This window comes from Myotis brandtii, unplaced genomic scaffold, assembly GCF_000412655.1.
Source record: "Myotis brandtii unplaced genomic scaffold, ASM41265v1 scaffold612, whole genome shotgun sequence".
NCBI lineage: Eukaryota > Metazoa > Chordata > Mammalia > Chiroptera > Vespertilionidae > Myotis > Myotis brandtii.
The window spans coordinates 2,764,213-2,771,205 of record NW_005370328.1 but is presented as its reverse complement, the minus strand read 5'-3'; positions in this window follow the sequence as shown (position 1 = coordinate 2,771,205).

The following is a 6,993-nucleotide window of genomic DNA, read 5'->3' as shown; positions in this document are numbered from 1 at the left end:
ATGGTGGGGGGAAAGGGGAGGGCGCAGGGAGCCCAGGGGAGCATGCCGTTCAGCTCGCTGGCCGTGCCATGAGGAATGATGACCTTGGACTCTCCCCCAGCGGCCTTGTGTGTTCTGTCCGCATCTATGCAGCACTGACAGGCTCACTGGTTTGCCTGGAAGAAGGGTAACACATAGCCCCTTTGCAGTTCTTGGCACCGAACATGAACTTGGGACTTCACCCAGGAAGGCCTTATTTCATGACCCTCTGAAACGTAATTTTTAAAAAAAAATATTTTGTATTGATTTCAGAGAGGGAGACATCAATGATGTGAGAGAATCATCGATTGGCTGCCTCCTGCACGCCCCCTGCTGGGGATCGAGCCCACAACCTGGCACGAGCCCTGACAGGGAATTGATCCTGGACCTCCTGGTTCATAGGTTGAGGGCTCAACCACTGAGCTACACTGGCCGGGCTGAAAGGTGATTTTAAAAACACTGGCTTGGGTTTGGAGCAGTAGTAACATTGCATGGCGATTCTAGACAGAAGTTACAAGAATTCAAACCTAGAAAGTTACATGATTTCTCCTTGGTGGCATTAGGCTAGGGTGTGGGCATCTGATGTCATGTTTTTTGTTCTGACCCGGAATATTCCTGTCTCAACACACAACCCATTGGCTTCTCCACTTGTTTTCCATCCTGGGACTGGAGCTGAGGAGCTAGCAAACATGTACTGATCCCTGCTGTTAAGTCACGAGGGAAGAAACGTACCCGCCCTCCAACAGTCATCACTGCACAGTGTTACTGCCGTTCCCGGGGGGTGAAGGGATAGCAGCCAGATCCCCCCCACCCCCCACCCTCCGCCTACACCAAGGCCACAAAATGGGTAAGTAAGGCTTCAAATAGGACGTAAAACCGGGTGGGGAGTTAGAGCCTGAAAGAAGAAAAGTTAGAGCCAACCAAATACGGCCTTCGGTGCTGACTTCTATGATTACTCTCACCAGCCTACTGGGGAGGATGAAATCTAAATATCAGTAAGTTCACTGAGGATTTCTGTGAAATGGAGTTTCCATATGTTATACAATGCGGTAACTTCTCCATGGAGCTACAAAAATAGAAGGACATGCTAATTATTCAGAGTTATAAGGGGAGAAGACAGGCATTAAAAACTGCAGTTAGCACTTGTGTTAAAGCTTTCCCACATGCTCAGGTGCCTCTTTATAGGTTATGATTATTTTATTTGTAAAAAGCATTTCAAAGGAAGCGCTTATTTAAAGGGACATATAACTCAAGTGTGTTAGCTGCTGGAAGGCTCTGTTTCCATTCATTTTTAAGGGATATTAAATACAGTACAAGCCCCCCCTTTTATCTAATAAACCCAAATATTAACTATTAAAACCCCAAACAAAAGATTGATTTGGTCTTTATAAATTTTTGGAAACGCTAAGATCCAATTCCATGTACTTTTATGAAAGGCTGCCACCTGGTGGACACTTATGCAAAGGCAGCTTCTTGCTCAACACCTGATGGATGAGATGTTTAAAACAGTTGTTTCTAACCCACCTTAACAATTATATTTTAAATGGCAACCTAGTAACCCAATAGCCAGTGAAAGACAAAGTGGTAGAAATTTTAGTCTTAAAATTCGAATGTAAAAGAACTCTGTGATCCTAAATGTTTATCTATTTTACAATTTGCTAACCTGTTCAGTCTTAATTCTATTATTAGTATAAGCAAAAATGTCTAATTAAGTACAATCTATGTGTCAGTTTCCTTATTCATAAAGTCCAGATGCTATCAATAGTATCAGATGAGCCAATATAAACAGCTCTTAGAACAGCAGTCAGCACAGAATTCAATTGTCACTAGTCCTGTTATTAGTTGGATGATTTTCAACTAATGGTTGAAATAAGCCCCTCTTAGGTCTTTAACAGAATTGCATTTTATCCAGTTGTAAAATAAGACATGGGGATGCCACATACAGCATAGAGAGTGTAGTCATTAATATCGTAGTAACTACGTCTGGTGAAAGGTGGTTACGGGGCTTATTCTGGTGATTCCATCGTCAGGTAGATAAATGTTGAATCACTGTTGTACACCTGAAACTCATGTCATGTTGTATGTCAACTATAATTAATGTTTATATAAATAAAAGAATTGCATCGTGGCAGGACCCTTCTCGTACTAAGACTATTGATTCATAGGTAGGGTACGCAGAACTGATTTCAAAGGGAAAGTTAGAGTGAAATGGAAGGTAATACAACCTCAGAAAGTTGTGCCTGAAATCGCTTTGTCTATCATGAGCAGCCGAGAGAGTGTGTGTCACATAAATCCACTGCCTGCCTACTCCACTTTCCAGTAGAATTTTTTTTCAAACCCTTGAAAATTTTTGCAGGCAGAAGCCCCAAAGGCAGGACACATGACCCTCCAAATATATCTCCCCACCCACTTGCTGAAATCTGAAAACCCTTTAGCAGAAGAAAAAAAACCCAAAAACCTTTTGTTCCTATAAATTGTAAGTATCCTGAAAGAGGCAAACTATGGATTGACAAGGATACTAAGTTATAAGCGACTAACACTGGCTTCTTTGGGGGTCCACATATTTTGAGGGGGAAAGAACAACAGTTAAAGGGCCCTAGGGGTTACTGGAGGGAGATGCCAGTGGGCAATGGAGAAAATGGAGATAAGTAAATGTCACTTACTGCTCATTTTTTCCCCCAAGCCAGATTCCCTCCGAGATAAATACTGGTTCCCATTCATCAGGTGAAAAACATATGCAAGGTATGCTATGTGGGCAAGAACTTGAATTATGATTCAGAACACCTGGACTTGAAAGCCTGCTCTGCTATCAGCCAAGTGTGTGAGCTGGAGGGCAGGTTCCTTCTTGGATCCCACTCCCTCATCTGTAAAGTAGGTTAATAAAGGCAGCACTTCATAGGGTTGTTTAAAAGGATTCAAATAAATAAATACAGAAAGCGCCTAGAAAAGTGTCTGACTTACAGTCACCACTTGATAAGGGTTAGCTAATTACTATTGTCATCATTAGTTAACACCACAGTACGTATTTAGAGAGTATTATCTCTATTTAGAGAGTATTATCTCTGCTTTGTCAGCATAACTGATGAATTAAAGGAACAGCTTCTTATAGGTAACATTTCTCTAGGTATTTCTTTTAGTCTCATTAAATAAAATAGCACTAGTAAAAATAGTCACTAAGTAGAAAACGTATTGTGGTGGTGGTGTTTTTTTTAATATTTTTCCTACCGCCTGCCAAGGTTACGTCAACTACACTCAGGCTGTTTACTGATCAGAAAGATGCTAATTTAATCACAGATTGCTCTGAAGCTAGAAAATAAATAATGACACTATGTCACTAGGCATTTTAAAAAATATTTAATAGGATTTACACGTATTGACACAGGAGGCATTGAAGAATAAAACTTTTATCTTTCCTAGGTAAGGTTATTTATAATGTCCCTCTCTAATTTGGCTAATATGAATGGTGAGCCTACAATTCAATTTTGTCCTGCTGGCATCATTCATTCTGACATTATTGAATGTTAAAGGAAAATATGAAAATGAATTACCTGCAGAATGAATTCAGAGTCACCCAATTTAGAACTGAAAGGGACCTTGGAAACCATGTATATACTTCAGCCCAGAGAAGTCAAGGCGCTACGTACATCCCCAGGGAGAGGAAATGGTACTTACACAGGACACTGTCTTTCTATCCACCCGACCCTACTTGCCTGGGAGGTTTCTTGGGAAGTGTGTTCCTGAGAACCCAGGAGGCAAAAGTCCCCCTGGGGTTTTCTTCTACAGTAAAAAGAACCTCACAACACAGTACCTGGAACCTTGCTCTGCTGCTACTCAGATGTTACCTCTTTTAAAAATATATATATTTTTAATTAATTTCAGAGAGGAAGAGAGAGATGGAAACGTCAATGATGAGAGAGAATCATTGATTGGCTGCTTCGGCACACCCCCCACGGGGAATTGAACGCAACCAAGGGCACCTGACCTGACCGGGAATCAACCGGGAATCAACCACTGAACTACACCATCTGGGCAGATGTTACCTTTTACAAACTTCTTTCTTCACCCCCCACTCTTTAAAATCAGCCATTGACACCACCATCGCAACCCCATGTTATCTTCCACCCTTTTAACCTGCTTTTTATTTATGATATAAAATGATTGTTGTTGTTATTGGAGATTGGTTGACTCGACAGTCAGTTTATTTCCCGTCACCCCCAGCAGTAAACCTCAGGAAGGTGGGGGCTTCGTTTCCCTCGTTCACATCACACACACACACACACACACACACACACACACACACACACAACTGTTCCCAGGACAGTGCCTGGCATACTTTAGATCAGGGATGGGGAACCTTTTTCCTTGGATATTGATCACATCATTCACGGGCCATACAAAATTATCAACTTAAACATGAGCCTGCTGTATTCAGTCAAACATTTCATTAACTCACCCCCAGTGCCTTGGCAGGGCCAGAGCAAATGATTTCAGGGGCTTAGATGGCCCAAGGGCCAGACGTTCCCCACTCCTGCTTGAGATGATCAGAATACGAACGCCACCTTGGCCTGCATCCTACATGGCAATAGACCACCTACGTACACCTCAGAGCCCAGCCCTAGGAGTTCACATGTGGAATTCAGGAGAGGGAGCGAGTCTCTGGGTCCGCAGTTACAGGAGATGATGTGGCCAAGGGCTGTCTGTGGCCAGCTCTTTACCAGCTAGAGCAGTGGTTCTCCACCTTCCGAATGCCACGACCCTTTAATACAGTTCCTCATGTTGTGGTGACCCCCAACCATAAAATTATTTTCTTTTTTTTAAAATATAACTGTAAGTTTGCTACTGTTATGAATCGTAATGTAAATATCTGATATGCAGGATGTATTTTCATTATTACAAATTGAACATAATTAAAGTATAGTGATTAATCACAAAAATGTGTAATTATAAATGTGTTTTCCGATGGTCTTAGGCGACCCCTGTGAAAGGGTCGTTTGACCCCCAAAGGGGTCGCGACCCACAGGTTGAGAACCGCTGAGCTAGAGGGAGAACACCAGGAAGATTCCAAGGAAAGACAAACATGGGGAGATGAAGGGGAGAAAGATGTAGATATCCTGTTTCATGGGTAGGGGAGGCAAATGTTTACCTCTACCCTCAGGTTTTCAGCTGGCGCTTTTTAACAAAAGGACAGATTGTAACAAGAGAAAAACAGGCAGTTGGCTAACCCGTTCAGTGCACATCACTTGGGAGAACTGTTAAACAAAAAGTAACTCTACATAGCAGCTTAGATTTCAGCTTAGGCAACATCTTCAACACAGAACAAGGTGTACATTTTAGAGAAACAACAGGACAAAGCACAGAAGTTTCAGGCTCCCAGCGTGGCCTACCCTGCCGCAAGGTAAATACATTGGAGACAACTAGTGGAGGAAGGTTTGTTGGTAGATTCTTCTGGAAGGGTCTCTGGGCTGGTAAGAGTGCCTCTAGGAAAAGGAGAATCTATTTCCTGCCTTTTTGCAGAAAATGGGGGGGCGGGGCTTTTTCTGAGTTTGCAGCTTCATTGCCTTCAGCTCAAAATAATTTATATGTCCAAGAGGCATCTTTTGGGATGACATATTTTGGTTTCCTTCACATATCTCTGATCCTCTGAGCCAACCAAACCTGAAACTAAATTCATTCCCAGTGGTACAAGCCCTAACATTTATTCCTTTATCTAAATTCTGTCATTTGCAACAGGAAGAGTTTTAAGTGTGGAAATCACAGTGAGAACCATTGTGATGACTCAGCCCTGGCTGTGTTCTTACTGTGATATTTTGGTTGGTGTAGATGAGTTTTGGATTTCTCTTGATCGTCTTTTTTTTTTTTTTAATTACAAGGGCACAAAGTCAGAAGAAGGCGCACTTATTAATCACCAGAACGACTTATTTATTATTACCGAGGCAATGTCTGGAAGAATCCATTTATTGTAAATGTTTCCCGCAAGTTTGCAGGTTTTAGGCAATTAACAAAAGCTGCTATGGTTCAGACAAAAAGAGCGTGCATCGCCGTGCCAATAACTCACTTTGATGAATTTGGCCCAAGTTGCTTGAATTGTGTGAGCAGTGTGAGTTGAAAACTGCAGAGTAGCCCAGGAACTACTTCCCGTGACCCATGGATACGGAAGCTGACAAAATATAGCATCTAGGAGGCTGCCAGGGCAACTTGAAGGGAGACAGATGTTTGGGGGTTGGGTTCTTCCTATTTAAACATGCTCCTATAAATACTGGGAAACAGAAACAGTACATCTTGCAGGAAATAGAAAAAATAAATAAACTCACCAGTCCCGAAGTGAGTCCTGGCCTGTTCCCCGGACACAGGAGGGCTGCACTGGCCCACACGCAGTCAGATCTCCAGCACCCACCCCGGGCAGCCTAGGTTTTTCCAGAAAGCTGGGCTCCCAGCTGTCTCTCCTAGGAGGCCCTCTAGCCCAGCCAGGAACCTGCCCCTTCACCTTGCAGCGTCTCTCCAGCGCCCTCTGTTGATAAAATAAAACATAGCTTTATGTCAGTTGGCAAAGAAAAAATAGATTAAGGACTCAGATATCTACACTAATAAAAGAGAAACATGGTAATTAGCGTACGACCGCTACCCTTCCCATTGGCTAATCAGCATATCCTTATGCAAATTAACTGTCAGCCAAGATGGCGGCCAGCAGCCATGCACTGAAGCGAACAGGGAGGCTTGCTTGCTCCAGTGACAGCGAACTCTGTGTTCCCTGCCTGCCGCTGCTGGCCTCTCAGCTGCAACTCTAAGCAACTATGTTGCAAATATAGAAGCTAAACAAAACCCCAGAAACCGGCTTTCAGTCAGCCGGGCTTCAGCCAGCCGGACCACAACATTGTATCAATGTTTTCAGCAGCGAGGCCTCGGAGCTAAAGCTGGCCCAGAAAAAAAAAAAAAAAAGAAAAGAAAACAAGGAGCGGTTAGAAGCTTTAGTCACTC